Here is a 17,047-nt window from a genome sequence, read left to right on the forward strand (position 1 = left end):
TGCAGGCTGGGCGTAGTGACTCATGCCTGTAATCTCAGCACTTTGGGAGGCTGAGGCGGGTGGGTCACTTGAGGTCAGGTGTTCGAGACCAGCCTGGCCAACATGATGAATCCCAGTCTCTACTAAAATTACAAAAATTAGCCAGGTGTGGTGGCGCGTGCCTGTAATCCCAACTATGCAGGAGACTGAGGCAAGAGAGTCACTTGAACCCAGGATGTGGAGATTGCAGTGAGCCAAGATCACGCCACTGCACTCCAGCCACGGGGACAGGGCAAGACTGTGTTTCAAAAAAAAAAAAAAGTATGATGTTCATTCAGTCATTCAGTCATTCATTCAGTATTTACTGAGTGCCGACAGTGTATACTGTTCCAGGCTCTGGAAATACATCTGTGAACAAAACTGAGATTTTTGTCTTATGGGGCATCCATTCTAGTGGAGAAAGACAAGTATAGTAAATAAGCAAATGATACAGTATATTAAAAGGCCATGGCCAGGCACAGTGGCTCAAGCCTATAGTCCCAGCATTCTGGGAGGTCAAGGCGGGCAGGTCACTCGAGTCCAGGAGTTCCAGACCAGCCTGGGCAACATGGCCAAACCCTGTCTCTACGAAAAAATGCAAAAGTTAGACGGGTGTGGTTGTTCACATCTGTAGTCTCAGCTACTCGGGAGGATGAGGTGGGAGGATTGCTTGAGCCTGGGAGGTCAAGGCTGCACTAAGCCAAGATTGTACTACTGTACTCCAGCCTGGGCAACAGAGTGAGAACCTATCTCTAAAAAGAAAGAAAGAAGAAAAATTAGTCAGGAATGGTAGCACACACCTGTAGTACCAGCTACTTGGGATGCTGAGGTGGGAAGATTGCTTGAGCCCGGGAGGCAGAGGTTGCAGTGAGCAGAGATTGCACCATTGTATTCCAGTCTGGGCAACAGAGTGAGACGCTGTCTCATAAGTAAATAAATAAATAGACGTGGCATGGTGGCTCATGCCTGTAATCCTAGCACTTTGGGAGGCAGAGAAAGGCAGGATCACCTGAGGTCAGGAGTTCGAGACCAGCCTGGCCAACATGGTGAAACCCTGTTTATACTAAAAATACAAATATTAGCTGGGCATGGTGGCAGGCGCCCGTAATCCCAGCTACTCAGGAGGCCAAGGCAGGAGAATAGCTTGAACCCGGAAGGCAGAGGTTGCAGTGAGCCAAGATAGTGCCACTGCACTCCAGCCTGAGCGATAGAGCAAGACTCCATCTCAAAAAATAAATAAATAAATAAATAGTCATGATAAGAATTAGGAAAATACTAATAATTAGGATGGGGTATGGGGATGGAGAGGAGACAGGATTGCAATTTTAAATAAGGGTGATCAGAGAAGGCCTTCCTGAGAAGGTGGCATTTGAATAAAGACCTGGTGGCAGGGGGTGGGGGTGGAGCTAGCTATGTGGCTATCTGGGGGAACAGCGTTCAGGGTGGAGGGAACAACCATTGCAAAGACCTCAAGGCAAGAGCAGGTTGCAAGTTCTAGAACAGCCATTGATGCTGGAGCAGGGTGCATGAGAGAGTAGCAGAAGACGTGTCAGGAGAGGTAACAAGGGTGGGGAAGGTAGATTACACAGGGCCTTGTGAACCATTATATGGGCTGTGGCTTTTATTCAGAATGAAATTGCCAACCACCAAGAAGTTCTGAGCAAAGGAATGACATTTTTTTTTTTTTTGAGATAGAATTAAAAAAATTCTTCTGCTTGTTGAGACTAGCCATGGGAGGGTCGACGTTGTCCAATTCTGGAAAGAGGTAATGGGGCTTGGACTGGAGTCAGTAGTAAAGAAATGACAAGTTGTCAGATTTCTGACATATTCTGAAGCTAGAGCCAACAGGCTTTCCTGATGGATTAGATGTAGGGTATGAAAGAAAGAGAGAAACCAAGAATCACTCCATGGTCTTTGGCCTGAGAAACTTGGAGAGTGGAGTGTCCATTAGCTGGGACGGGGAAGACTTGCAGATGGAGGAGGTGTGAGGTGAAGTCAGAGGCACTTAGGCCTCCAGGCAAAGATAACTGGTATGAGGAGCCTGGAGTTTGAGAGATTTGGGTTGGAGATAGAGATGTGGGGGCTGCTGCTAAAAGGAATTTCTGCTTCAGGTGAAAAATCCCGCCAGATGATACCTGAAGAAGTCCCTTCTGGCTGTAAAGATTCTAGGATTTTATTGACTAGGATAGGAAAGCAGCTGTTTCCAAAGCTTCTCTGATATGATTATGTGAGGAGGTGGGCAGTGCTGCGGTGAGGAGGTGGGCAGTGCTGCGATGAGGAGGCATGTTTGGCCTGGTGGGGACTGGCTTTCTCCACCTGATAAAAAGTCTTTTTTTTTTTTTTTTTTTTTTGACACAGGGTCTCACTCTGTGGCCCAGGCTGGAGTACAATGGTGCAATCTCAGCTTACTGCAGCCTCGACCTTCTGAGCGCAAGCGATCCTCCCACCTCAGCGCCCCCTTGCTCCTCCAGTAGCTGGGACTACAGGCGCACGCCACCACGCCCAGCTAATTTTTTTGTATTTTTAGTAGAGACAGGGTTTTGCCATGTTGGCCAGGCTGGTCTCGAAATCCTCACCTCAAGAGATCCACCTGCCTCGGCCTCCTAAAGTGCTGGGATCACAGGCTTGAGCCACTGGGCCTGGCCAAAGTCTTTCACAGATTTTTATAAGAATGTTAGAAATGTCACCCTTGGACCAGGGCTCTGCCTCTGACATTGGCACCTGCAGAGGGGTTGTGGGTTGCTTTATACAGCAGAGGCCCCAGGCTGGGAGAAGGATTCTCAGTCAGTCCTCTTTCTGTGTTTCAGAACTTCCTACTTCAGATCCCTGAAGCAGCCTGGAAGCGGAGCACAGCCCAGGGAGGGCACGGGAATCTCTGCATTTTCACAAGCACGGCAAGTGGCTCTGATCACACTAAAGTTCCAGAATTTACTCAAGGTGAGGGCCTGAACCTACCTTAACCTGGAAGATTTTTACTCTGCCAGGCATGCAGCTTCCCTCTGGGATGAAAATCTTTCTCTCTTTCTCATTCTGCCTCTTTTTGGCTCTGAAATCCTCTCCTCACCAACTCTTTGCAAAGGAATTCCCCATCCTTTTCAGTTGTCTTTTCCTTTCTCTTTCCAGCCTCCAACCCCCTCCCTGAGCTAATCCCACCGTCTCAGTTTCACCCTTTCCCCTCTCTAGGGGCAGTTGGGTCAAGCTGGGGGATGAGTCATCCTAGGTGGGGGAAGGGATTTCAGGTCCATAAATGGGCAAAAACTCAGATTTCAGGTTTCCATGTCTAGGAAAAGGCCAGTCTGTCCCCTCTATCTCTCCACCCTCAAAGGAATTCCCCAGGGAAGAGGAGGCTGGCTTTGACCGGATGGAATCCTAGAAATAGCAGAGCTTTTTAGGAGATAGGTTTCAGTCTGACTCAGCTTCCCTGATAAACAGACACTGCCGGCCAGGACTTTCCCAGCCCAAGAGGCCAAAACCCCCACTTCCCAGTGGAAGTGTTCAGCTCTGCCTTTGGTGTTCTGGGCCCAGCCAGCACCACTGCCTCCATCCTCCTCACCATTCTCTTCCCGTGATCAGAATTCGAGCTCTGAGCTGCATTAACCTGAGCTCTGGCCTGTGAGGGCACCCAGCTATTGTAGCAGAACTCACCACATGTCCTGCCTGGAAGCTAGGGTCAAGGTGCAATGACCTTTCAAAGTTCCACCAGCTAGATTCTGAATCACTTCTTTATGAGCCCTGGCAGCAATCACCCATCACCTTTGTTGTGTCCATCAGGAGGGTCCTTGGTAAGCGTCAACTTCATACTCACAGCAGGCTAGTTACTGGCAGGGATCCCTTCTCTGCTAAGGGACCCCTGGCTTGCCCTGTCTCCCAGTCCAATGTGCAGTCCTCTGTGAATCCAAGAGCCATTGGTGAGGCCAGGTGGGGCCTGGGGAGAGCCTGGCCTGCCAACAGGGCCTCACATGGTGGCCGGGCTCACCTGAGGACCTGTTTGCCATTCAGAGCCTCACTTTGCTGCTCAGAAACCTTGCTTATCAACAGGCTAGGAGGCTCAGGAGCAGACTCACTGAGCTCTAGGAGAGGAATGGATTCAACCAACATGCCAATTCATTCATTTCTAATGAATAACAAAACCCTTGTCAAACCAATCAGATACTTGGGTTTGCTGATGAGCACATTTGCTGCCTGTGGCAATTTCACACGAGGGTATTCCGAAGTTCGGTGGGAAGTTTCCTTGAAGAGCATGGAAGCTGGGCTAGGAGAGCTGGTTGAATTGGTCTTCATGGTGGTGCCAACCTCTTTGTCAAGAGACATCTGGTAACCCCGTTCAGGACACCCTGCCCCAGCGCAGCTTTTGGGAGCGCCTCCCCACGCACGCACATATTGGACATCACAAAGACAGCCTTGCTGGGCTAGCACATTCTTCCCACAGAGTGCGTTGCAATGACTTAAGAGAGTCACTTTCACAGTCAGCTCACACCCATCACATTACTGCAAGGATTAAATGAGACAACACATGAACATGCTTTGTAAGCAATACATCACCGGAGAAAACCTAAGGAGTGAGAACAGGTACTCAATAAATGTTTAATAAAGGGCCTCCACCCGCTTTCCTGGCCCCAGCCCCTTATAAAGGGGAATCTGATAGTTAAATCAAGTGAAAACCCATTCCCTAATAAACACATCAACATTTATTAAGACCTTACTATTGTTCTAGGTGCCATGGAAAATACAGAAGCAATTGAGGCACGTCCCCTCCTTCAAGGAATTTACTTATAATAAAGTTGGGGCCATAAACTAACACCTACAGGATGGATGTTAACAGCACAGAGGTGGCTGGGCACCGTGGCTCACGCCTATAATCCTAGCACTTTGGGAGGCTGAGGTGGGCGGATCACCTGAGGTCGAGAGTTCGAGACCAGCCTGACCAACATGGAGAAACCCCGTCTCTACTAAAAATACAAAATTAGCGAGGCACATGCCTGTAATCCCAGCTACTCGAGAGGCTGAGGCAGGAGAATTGCTTGAACCCGGGAGGCAGAGGTTGAGGTGAGCCGAGATCGCAGCATTGTACTCCACCCTAGGCAACACGAGCAAAAACTCCGTCTCAAAAAAAAAAAAAAAAAACAGCACAGAGGTGAGTGTGCTAAGGGTGTGTGTAGTAAGACGCCCCAGTTCCACTGGAGCTGGTTGTCATGGGACTGCTTGTGTTGACGTGGCTAGACTGAAAACTGGCTGTTTTCAGTCCCCACTCTTGCGTCACTGGATTGGTCAGTCAAGGAATAAGCCCCCCAGCTGTGGGGCTCTGCGCGCCTGGGCCCAGGGGCAGAGTTAGTGGAGCAGATATCTGAGAGCCCAAGTCGTTCCTCATCAGCAATGTTAGCCTTGCTGTCCCAGCCCTGCTGGAAATGCCCACGAGGGTCAGAATGGGCAGACAGACCGGGCGTAGTGGCTCACACCTGTAATCCCAGCACTTAGGGAGGCAGAGGCGGAAGGATAGCTTGAGACCAAGAGTTCAAAACCTGCCTGGTCAATATCACAAGACCCCATTCTCCACAAAAAGAGGGGGAAAAAAAGAATAGGCAGACAGATGCCATGTAGGGGTGAGGGGTGGTGTTGGTCAACTCCCTCCCTCGCCAGTCATGGTTGGGGGTGGGGTGGATAGCACACAGCTGGCTCCTTGACCCTGGCCTCCCACCAGGCTCACCCATTCTGTCTCCCTGCCTAGCAGGGGTGACTTTCTTTAGATGCGTCTTTAAAGGCTCTGGGAACACAGAACTGCAGTTCTCTCCTTCACAGCTAAGTCAGCTTGGTCCACCTCCCAACTGAGTCCCATACCCAGGCCTTTTGGGGCAGTCTCTCTAGCCCCAAGGTTCCCCACATCCGCACCACTCGTGTCAGAAAAAAGAACCAACTTGGAATTGCATTAAATCATGCGTGTGGTGTCACATCATCCCCATCCCAAATTAACTTGCGGGGCAAAGGAGTAGATACCGATCACCACTGAAGTCTCTGGCATTGTGCTAGAGCACTGGTTCTCCAAGTGTGGTCCAGGAACCCCTGGGGGCTCCCCAAATCTTTTCAGAAGGTACACACAGTCAGAAGTGGGGGTTGTTGTTGGTGGTGGTGGTGATGTTTTGAGACAGGGTATCGCTCTGTCACCCAGGCTGGAGTGCTGTGGTGTGATCATGGCTCACTGCAGCGTTGACTTCCTGGGCTCAGGTGAGACCACAGGCACGCGCCACCACCCCTGGCTAATTTTTTGTACTTTTTGTAGAGACAGAGCCTTACTATGTTGCCCAGGCTGGTCTCAAACTCCTGGACTCAAGTGATCCACCCAACCTGGCCTCTCAAAGTGCTGGATTATGGGCCTAGAACTGTTTTACTAGTAATAAGGAAACATCATTTGCCTTTTTCACTCTCATTCTCTCATGAGTGTACTGTGGAGTTTTCCAGAGACTTCACGGTGTGTGATATTACAACATACCGAATGCAGCAGATGGAGGTATAAGAATCTACCTCTGCACAATTATGTGAATATATTTATTTATTTTTTCGAGGCAGAGTTTCACTCTGTCACCCAGGCTGGAGTGCAGTGGTGCAATCACGGTTCACTGCAACCTTGACCTTCTGGTCTCAATCGATGAATATATTTAACACTATTGAACTATATGCTTAAAAATGGTTAAGATGGGCTGGGCGCAGTGGCTCACGCCTGTAATCCCAGCACTTTGGGAGGCTGAGGCGGGCGGATCACGAGATCAGCAGATCGAGACCATCCTGGCTAACACGGTGAAACCCTGTCTCTACTAAAAAGACAAAAAATTAGCCAGTCGTGGTGGTGGGCACCTATAGTCCCAGCTACTCGAGAGGTTGAGGCAGGAGAATTGCTTGAACCCGGGAGGCAGAGCTTGCAGTGAGCCGAGATCGCGCCACTGCACTCCAGCCTGGGCGACAGTGAGACTCAGTAGCAAAAAAAAAAAAAAAAAAAATAGTTAAGATGGTAATTTTATGTTATGTATTTTAACATAATTTAAAATTGAAAAATCAAAAAATATTTGTAAAATAATGTAGAACAATGCCACTCTTCTCAATAATTTTTTTTTGTTTTGGAAAATTATTTTTGTACATATGTACATAATGAGATATTACTGATATCTTAATTACTGCTTTTTTTTTTTTTTTGAGATGGAGACTTACTCTGTCACCCGGGCTGGAGTGCAGTGTCGTGATCTCGGCTCACTGCAACCTCCGCCTCCCAGGTTCAAGTGATTCTCCTGCCTCAGCCTCCTGAGTAGCTGGGATTACAGGCATGTGCCACCATGCCTGGCTAATTTTTGTATTTTTTTTTTTTTTTTTTTGAGATGGAGTTTCACTCTTGTTGCCCAGGCTGGAGTGCCATGGTGTGATCTTGGCTCTCCGCAACCTCTACCTCCTGGGTTCAAGAGATTCTCCTGCCTTAGCCTCCCAAGTAGCTGGGATTACAGGCGCCCGCCACCATGCCTGGGTAATTTTTGTATTTTTAGTAGAGATGGGGGTTTCTCCATGTTGGCCAGGCTGGTCTCGAACTCCCAACCTCAAGTGATCCGCCCGCCTCAGCCTCCCAAAGTGCTGGGATTACAGGTTTGAACCACCGCGCCCGGCCTTAATTACTACTTTTAAAATGTCTGTTTTCCTTTCTAATATGGTAAATATCAGTAGCTATCATTCACCCACATCAACAAAGGTTCTTTGGGTGTCCTCAATAATTTCTAACAGTGTAAAGAGATCCTGAGATCAAAATGGTTGAGAACTGCTGCTTTCACGCGAAGGAATACAAGGTTGGGTGTGACGACTCACGCCTGTAATCCCAGCACTCTGGGAGGATGAGGCAGGTGGATCACTTGAGGCCAGGAGTTCAAGACCACCCTGGGCTATATGGCGAAACCCCATCTCTACTAAAAACACAAAAATTAGCTGAGCATGGTGGTATGTGCGTGTAATCCCAGCTATCTGGGAGGCTGAGGTGGGAGGATCCCTTGAGCCTAGGAGGTTGAGGCTGCAGTGAGTTGAGATCGCACCACTGCTGTCTAGCCTGGGTGACAGAGTAAGACTGTCTCCAAACAAAAAGAGAAGGAATACAGCAGGCTGGGGGTTGCCAGATAAAATAAAGGATGTCCAGTTACATTTGAATTTCCAATAAACAATGAATTTTTTTTAGTATAATATTACATAGGACATGCTTAACTAAAAAGTCATTCATTTTTGTTTGTTTGTTTGTTTGTTTGTTTTTTTGAGACGGAGTCTTGCTCTTTTGCGCAGGCTGGAGTACAGTGGTACAGTCTTGGCTCACTGCAACCTCCGTCTCCTGGGTTCAAGCGATTCTCCTGCCTCAGCCTACTGAGTAGCTGGGATTACAGGCGCACGCCACCACACCTGGCTAATTTTTGTATTTTTAGTAGAGATGGGGTTTCACCATGTTGATCAGGCTGGTCTCGAACTCTTGACCTCATGATCTGCCCACCTCAGCCTCCCAAAGTGCTGAGATTACAGGCGTGAGCCACTGCACCTGGCCTTCTATTCATTGTTTATCTGAAATTCAAACTTAAATGGGTGTTCTGTGTTCTGTATTTTTACCTGCAAAATATGGCAACCCTAATAGCAGGAGAGATTTGGGTTAGACAACAGGATGAACTTAGATCAGATATTGGGATTCTGACCCAGGGAAGGATAGAGAATCCCCTATTCTGGACAGCTTTAAAAAGGAGAATGTGGGCCAGGTGTGGTGGCTCATGCCTGTAATTCCAGCACTTTGGGAGGCCAAGGCAGGCGGATCACCTGAGGTCAGGAGTTCAAGACCAGCCTGACCAACATGGAGAAACCCCGTCTCTACTAAAAATACAAAATTAGCTGGGCATGGTGGTGCATGCCTATAATCCCAGCTACTTGGAGGCTGAGGCAGGAGTATCGCTTGAACCCAGAGGGCGGAGGTTGTGGTGAGCCGAGATCACACCATTACACTCCAGCGTGGGCAACAAGAGCAAAACTCCATCTGGAAAAAAAAAAAAAAAGAGAGAATGTGGCCAGGTGTGGTGGCTCACGCCTATAATCCCAGCACTTTGGGAGGCCGAGGTCAGGAGTTCAAGACCAGCCTGGCCAACATGGAGAAACCCTGCCTCTACTAAAAATACAAAAATTAGCCAGATATGGTGGCACGCGTCTGTAATCCCAGCTACTCAGGAAGCTGAGACAGGAGAACCACTTGAGGCTGGGAGGCAGACGTTGCAGTGAGCCGAGATTGTGCCACTGCACTCCAGCCTGGGCGACGGAGTGAGACTCTATCTCAAAAAAAAAAAAAAAAAGAAAGGTGAATGTGTCTGAGGACCTGAAGGGCAAGCCTCTCAATGTTTAGGGGTAGAGTTTATAGTCAGAGGGACCTTCCCGCAGCTGGGCCAGAGACTCACCCACCCTCTAGAAACCTCAGCAGCTGAGGATGAACAAAACCCACAGGAAGTGGTGGAAGTGAAACTTGGTGTCAGTGTTGTTGTTATTAAAAGGGGGAAGTGACACCGGGTGAGTGAAGGGTGGGTGGAGGCAGGGGACTGAAGTCTCTATAGGCAGTGAGCTCATTCGGCAGCCCCTCCCTCCTGCTCCGCTAAAAATAGTTATGGTTGTGATAGGGGTGTGGTTTGTCTGAGTCTGGGGGAATGAATCTTGCTTGAGGTCTGGATGGGGCAGAGCAGAAGTAGTGCTGGGGTGGTCAAAGCTTCAAGTCAGGTGGCAGGAAAACCTAAGAAGCATTTTTGGGTTTGGAAATAAACAAATAAGTGGCCTCAGAAGCAGGAAATAAACAAATAAGTGGCCTCAGAAGCAGTTCAGTGGAGAAGGGCCCTGCCTTCCAGCTAAGAGAACTGTAAGAGGGAAGAGGGGCCCATGACCATGGCAGTCCCTCCTCTGGTCAGCATGGGAAGCTCTAAGAAGCTCTTTCCATTAAGAGAGTCAGGGATGCTCCAGAAATCAGGCTGGCAGGGAGGCTGCAGTGCGTTTTTGTCTCTAGCACTTACTGAGCACTTACTGTGTGCTTGGCATTGTGCCAGGCCCTGAGGCTCCGGAATTAAATACAATGTGGTTCCTGTGCTCCAGAGCTTGGAAGTCCAGTGGAAGAGATATGCATAAAACTAATATAAATTCATGAATTCATTGTGATCAGAGGTAATAGTTGAAAGCCCAAGCAGCAGCCTACCTACTGTGAGCCTGAGCCCACCCCTCAGCAACTTCCCAGCCCTGGCCCAGGCTGCAAACCAACAGAGGCCGGAGTTACCCAGCTGCCTGCAGAGCAGTGCATCAAGTCAGGACCCTTTCTCTGCCCAGACGTCTTTGCCAACTGTTTGGAGCAAAGGGAAATAATCTGGTTTGGGGAAAGACATAAGAATGACAGTTTTCTTTCCTAAACCTTCACCCTCGCTCATTTTGGCCTGAGAAAAGCTGTTAGATGCTTCTTCAGAGGGTTTCTAAGGGCCACAATTGCCTTCCACCTAAGAGGGAACAGGGTGGGGAGGGGTGGCAATGGCCTTCTTTGACCGCAGAGGTTTTGGATTTAGCCTGAAGTCACAGAACAACTGAAGCCAAGAAACAGTTCACCCTTTCTGGTGTCTAGAGCTTATTGAACAAATGTCCATTGACCCCCTATTGCCAGGGGCAGGGGCGAAATATTGAGTTCAGTCCGGGGCTCTAGCCTACTAGAGGCACAGTCTTTAGAGGAGTCAGATAATGACCAGGCGGTGCCTCAGCCGGATCTGAATCCAGGGCCGTGAAGAGGGAGCCGGCCCTTTAGTCATCAGACACTGGACAGATTCTTCGTGGAGGGAGTTGGACCTTGCAGGCTGAAGAGTTTTCTGGGTCAAGTACATGTTTAGGGAGCAAGAATTCCTTGGAAACTTAAAAACTGGTCTCCCATGGTCAAGTCTGGTGCCTGTATGTGAACATCATACACATAGGACATGGCTCTGTATCCTGACTCCTATGCCCCGCCGGCCACATTTTATACTCCTGGGTGTATGCTCCTGGCCAGTGAGCTGTCTGCACTCTTGGGACAAGTGGAGGCCAGGGAGTCTTTGTCCCCTGGGTTCCTGGGGTTCAGGCTTCAGGTCTGGTTTCTGCCATTTCCCCTCCTCTGGTTCCCTCCTTCTCACAAGACACAGGCTGGCAACCTGGCCTTCTCTCTGCCTTCGTTAGGAGGGAGGCTGCTCAAACCACAGCTCACCACAGCTCACCACAGAGGCCAAGCTGGGTGTGCCTCTGTGGAGCAGCGGCAGGAGCCGGCTGAACACAGCCAGGACCAGTTTCCCCAGGGGCCAAATGCAACCTGTTCTCTATTATATCTTCCCCACTGGTGGGCAAATTGTGTTGGGCTTCTGTGAGGCCCCATGAAGGTAAGAGAGTCTGGAGTGACTTTGCCCAGATTGGCTGTGTGACCTTGAGCAAGTCACTGGACCTCTCTGGGCCTTGACCTCCTTTATTCAATTATAACCCAGACCCTAAGGTCTATCCCAGCAATGTACGTGAACGTGCATTGTGAGTTGTTGAGCACAGCACTCGTGTGAGAGGTTATTACTTTATTACTTTGAATTTGCCCTGAGCCCCACAGTTTGAATAGGGAGGCTGCCTCAGAATTTATTTTTGAGTATCAGCTTCCAGATGGAGATTCCTAACCTGGGGTCTGAGGATAGTCTGCAGGGAGTCCTGGTGTCATATACAGAATTTTTGAGTAGATGCATTTTTCTTGGAAGACGATGCAGAGTTTTCATCAGACCCTTGAGGGTCTGATGAAAACCTGTTAAGAGCCACCATCTGAGCCCTGGGGCTCCCTCCACGGGGGGTGGCAAAGGGGCCTCAAATCCTTGGTGGCAGTATTCATGAACCAATGTGACCTGCTCAACAAGGACATGCCTATGTGGGTCTGAAAATACCAAGTGCAGGCCGGCAAGCTAACAGAGCTCATGAGAACCACAGTGCCAGAGCCTGCGAGGTGAATTTCATTAGCACCCTCTGTGCTGGCCTGACCTTAGCTGGAGCACTGTGCTCTGTTCAAAACAACGTGCTTTTTGTGGTTTTTTTTTTTTTTGGGTTGGTTGGTTTCGTTATTTTAGAGATGGAGTCTCACTCTGTCGCGTAGGCTAGATTACAGTGGCGTGATCACAGCTCACTGCAGCCTTGATCTCCCAGGCTCAAGCGATCTTCCCACCTCAGCCTCCCAAGTAGGTGGCCCATGTCTTCATGCCTGGCTAATTTTTTTTTTTTTTTTTTTTTGGTGAGAATCAGTAATTTTTTTTTTTTTTTTTTTTAAGTAGAGATGGGGTCTTGTCATCCTGCCCAGGCTGATCTCAAACTCCTGGACCCAAGTGATGCTCCTCCCTCAGCCTCCACTTTGAGATCACAGGTGTGAGCCACTGCACCTGGACAAAGACATCATGTTTTAAGAAGAACTTGGGTAAATGGAAATGTTTCCAGAGGTTATAGGCCAAGCTGTCAAAAGGTCTTAAATCCATGTCTTAGGAGAAATGACTGAAAGAACTAAGGGTATTTGGTTTGCAGCAAAGAATATAGGTTAGATGGGGATTGGAAGTGGGCATTAACTTCTTGAAATACTGCCTAGTGGAGTCTACCAGGAGGCAGATAGAAACTTAGCAAAACGAAATACTTTCCAACAGAGAGCCCTGTCCCTCCTGGAGTGGAAAAGGACTTCCCTCTGCCTCACATTCTTTATTTTGCAGGAAGGAATAAATTGCAGACAGGATCCAAGCTCTATCTAAGAAAGGAACAAATAAATGACAATGACCACTTCCCTAGGGTTTGGGGAGACTGGGTGATGCCTTGTGGGTCAGGGCAGGGGAGTACAGGCTGGACTTGGGCCCCTGCAGCCTCTGTCTCCTTCACAAAGGAGTCTGCTCTCTCTGCCTGGGTCTGCAGCGGTCAAACTCCTCCCTCTCCACTTCACAACCGTCTGATGTGGTGTTGCACAAGCAGGGGGGGATCCAGGTTGGGTGAAGAGAGAGGAAGCTGGTGGCCCTGGGAGGCTGGGCTGCAGCTCCCTTGGAGGACAAGCTAGGCTGTCGTGGGCCAGGCTGGAGGGGTGGGGAGGGGAAGATGGCTCACTGGTGAGTCATGGTGGCCATTGTCTGCTCCTGCTCCCTCTGGGGGAGGGTGACTGAAAGAGACAAGCCCTCTGGCCACCTGGGCCTGTGAGGGCAGGTTTTCCACCCTTGTCCTCACAGCTCTGAGAGCAACTGGGGTTTGGCTCCCTTACCCTGATTGCCCATCATGCAGCAAGGCAGGGCTGGTGGCTGGCATTGGATGGATGTTGAGGGGAGGGTGTCCAACCCCGCTCACACCTTGCTAAGGGGCTCAGGATGGTCACACAGTGGATCCTAAAGGCCCAGGCTGGGGGAGAAGCTGTCCTGCCCTGTCTGGCATGGCAGATGATGCAGGCAGGCGTGCCCCTCTCTAGTGATCACACTGAACCTGAGCGGCACACCCTCCCCACCGCACCCTTCCTAAACCTCTTTCCAAACCTGCTCCCATCTAGCAGGCCTGTCCAGCACCCCACCCTCCCTCAGGGCCCCAGGGGAGCCTGCAGAGAGTGAGGTCACTCTGGGTTGGTGCCTGGAGGCACCACCCTTGCCCCTCACCACAACCTGGTCTGGTCCGAGTGGCAGGGCCTCCATCCTGCCCCCTGTTAAGCCCAAGTTTGGGTCCCTGATAACTCCTAAGGCTGACATCTCAGAAGCACAGAATGACAAACTGTCAGGGTTATTGTATGTTTGGGGAAACTGAGGTTCACAGAGGTCAGACACATGCAGCAGGCGTGCCCAGTCTGCAGTGGGCAGGTGGGGGAGGGAAGACTCCCTGGTGGGGGATTGCTGTGCTCCCAGGCCCCAGCAGGCCTCCAACTTGGGGACAGTCTGAGTTTGAGGCCACCTTACAGTTCCCCTGCCGCTGCCTCCGTTGCTGCTTCATTCTCGTTTGGGTGGAACAAAGGTGTTCCAGAGCTCAGGGGGCGAGGTGAGGAAAAGAGCTACGTTGTGTGGGCGGCTGTGTGGCTTTGGAGTCGACAGATGTAGGTTAGAGCCCGCATTCCTCAACCTTCTGCCGGCCGGACCCTGAGAGGTGCCTAGATCTCATTTCCCATCTGTGAAGTGACAGTAATAAGCATCTCACAATGCAAAATGCTTTGCATATGTTGTCTCATGTATCTTTGAAGAGGGACAGAATATGCCACACCAAAATATGCCACTTCAGCATAAGGGTTACTCTCACTTGAAAAACAGCTGATGCAAAAGGCACACTCTGACCTCTTCCCTTTTCTCCCTGTCCCCGGGGGGAAAGAAACATTTTTGTCACCAGAGATGAGGAGTTGAGGCTGAGGCAATCGTGCACAAAAGGATGAAATACCTCTTACCTTCCTTAGCATCCCTAATCATCCTTTTCCACAGTCGCCTTTCTTTCTTTCTTTTCTTTCTTTTTCTTTCTTTCTTTCTTTTTCTTTCTTTCTTTCTTTCTTTCTTTCTTTCTTTCTTTCTTTCTTTCTTCTTTCTTTTCTTTCTTTCTTTCTTTCTCTCTCTTTCTTTCTTTTTCTTTCTCTTCCTTCCTTCTTTCTTTCTTCTATTTTTTTTGTTTTTTGAGACAGAGTCCCGCTTTGTCACCCAGGCTGGAGTGCAGTGGTGTGATCTCAGCTCACTGTAACCTCCGCCTCCCAGGTTCAAGCGATTCTCCTGCCTTAGCCTCCTGAGTAGCTGGGATTACAGATGCACGCCATCACGCCTGGCTAACTTTTGTATTTTTAGTAGCGATGGGGTTTCACCATGTTGGCCAGGATGGTCTCGATCTCCTGACCTCATGATCCACCCACCTTGGCTTCCCAAAGTGCTGGGATTACAGGTGTGAGCCACCGATCTGGCCTAACGGCCCTTTGTCTTCTAGTTGCTGAGATCATAGGGTGAGGTCCTTGGCCATGGTCAGGTGTACTGGGCACTGCTGGACAAGGGACATTTAAATGAGGTAACAGAAAGGACTTTCTGCTTTGGGAGGCAGAGGTGGAAAGATTACTTGAGCCCAGGAGTTCAAGACCAGCCTGGGCAACATAGTGAACTTCATCTCTACAACATAGTGAGACTTCATCTCTACAATAAAAAAACCATTAGCCGGGTGCAGTGGTGGATGTGGTCCCACCAGCTACTCGGGAGGCTGAGGTGGGAGGATCGCTTGAGCCCAGGAGCTCAAGCCTGCAGTAAGCTAAGATTGTGCCACTGCACTGCAGTGAGACCTTATCTCAAAAAAAAAAAAAAAAAAAAAAAAATGGACTTTCTGGCTGGAAGGCTAATGAGGCGCTGGGATGGGTGAAGTGTGTGATGATGGGCGTGTCATGGAGCCAACAGAGCTCTGCCTGCTGATCCAGCTCGCCTCTGGCAGTTTGTTGCTCTGTACTCTTCCTCAGATCCTGACTTTATTTTGGCACTTACCAAGCTCTGTTGTCACTGACCTATTTTTATCTCTGTCTCTCCCGATAGATTTCAAGATGTTCACAGAGAAAGAGTCTGTCGAGCTCACCTCTGGATATCCCAGCTCCTGCATGAAGCAAATGTTTCTTTTTTTATTTTTTGAGACAGTTTCACTGTGTTGCCCAGGCTGGAGTGCAGTGTCCCAGTCTTGGCTCACTGCAGCCTCTGCCTCCCGGGTTCAAGTGATTCTCCTGCCTCAGCCTTCTGAGTAGCTGGACTTCAGGTGCATGCCACCACACCTGGTTAAATTTTGTATTTTTAGTAGAGATGAGGTTTCACCATGTTGGCCAGGCTGGTCTGGAACTCCTGACCTCAGGTGACCCACCCGCCTTGGCCTCCCAAAGTGCTGGGATTACAGGTGTGAGCCATTACGCCTGGCCCAGATGTTTCTTTCTTTCTTTCTTTCTTTTTTTTTTGAGATGGAGTCTTACTCTGTTGCCCAGGCTGGGGTGCAGTGGCGTGACCTCAATTCACTGCAACCTCCACCTCCCGGATTCAAGTGAGTCTCCTGCCTCAGCCCCCCATGTAGCTGGAATTACAGGCCAGCACTGCCATGCCTGGCTAATTTTTGTATTTTTAGTAGAGATGGGGTTTCACCAGTTGGCCAGGCTGGTCTCGAACTCCTGACCTACAGTGATCCACCCACCTCGGCCTCTTAAAGTGCTGGGATTACAGGCATGAGCCACCATGCCCGGCCCAAGCCAATGTTTCTACAGGTTTGAAGAACAGAAGCATGAACAGTTCCTTTGCAACCTCTCCCTGGCTTTTCGCCTTTGGGGTTAGAGTTAAGCTCCATAGCTCAAGGACCCAGACTTGAGAAAAAATACAAAGTCAACAGAATTTGGAGACATTTTGTCTTGCTTTCTGCCTCTTTGAAAGTGATTTTTTTCCCTCAACTTCCCAAACTCCAACCTTCCCTTTCTCCTGAAAAGCAGGAGAGTGTTTAATGGGTTGTCCCCCACACCAGAGGCACCTACATTTTTTTTATTATTATACTTTAAGTTCTAGGGTACATGTGCACAACGTGCAGGTTTGTTACATATGTATACATGTGCCATGTTGGTGTGCTGAACCCATTAACTTGTCATTTACATTAGGTATATCTCCTAATGGTATCCCTCCCCCCTCCCCCAACCCCATGACAGAACCCGGTGTGTGATGCTCCCCACCCTGTGTCCAAGTGTTCTCATTGTTCAGTTCCCACCTATGAGTGAGGTGTTTGGTTTTTTTTGTCCTTGCGATAGTTTGCTGAGAATGATGGTTTCCAGCTTCATCCATGTCCCTACAAAGGACATGAATTCATCCTTTTTTATGGCTGCATAGTATTCCATGGTGTATATGTGCCACATTTTCTTAATCCAGTCTATCACTGATGGACATGTGGGTTGGTTCCAAGTCTTTGCTATTGTGAACAGAGGGGCACCTACATTTTTGTTGTTGTTTGTTTGTTTGTTTTGAGACAGAACCTCCCTCTGTCGCCCAGGCTGGAGTACAGT

General features: G+C 49.3%; 1 long non-coding RNA gene across 1 annotated transcript; it reads left to right on the top strand.

Moving 5' to 3' along the window:
* The first annotated feature begins 1,485 nt into the window (after positions 1-1,485).
* Positions 1,486-15,814, top strand: LOC129048207 (uncharacterized). The gene is made up of 3 exons (XR_010140643.1): positions 1,486-1,576; positions 2,826-2,955; positions 15,561-15,814. It is a non-coding gene; the product is annotated as an uncharacterized LOC129048207 (long non-coding RNA).
* Positions 15,815-17,047: the final 1,233 nt, after the last annotated feature.

The sequence above is a fragment of the Pongo abelii genome, chromosome 1 (genome assembly GCF_028885655.2).
Source record: "Pongo abelii isolate AG06213 chromosome 1, NHGRI_mPonAbe1-v2.0_pri, whole genome shotgun sequence".
Taxonomy (NCBI): domain Eukaryota; kingdom Metazoa; phylum Chordata; class Mammalia; order Primates; family Hominidae; genus Pongo; species Pongo abelii.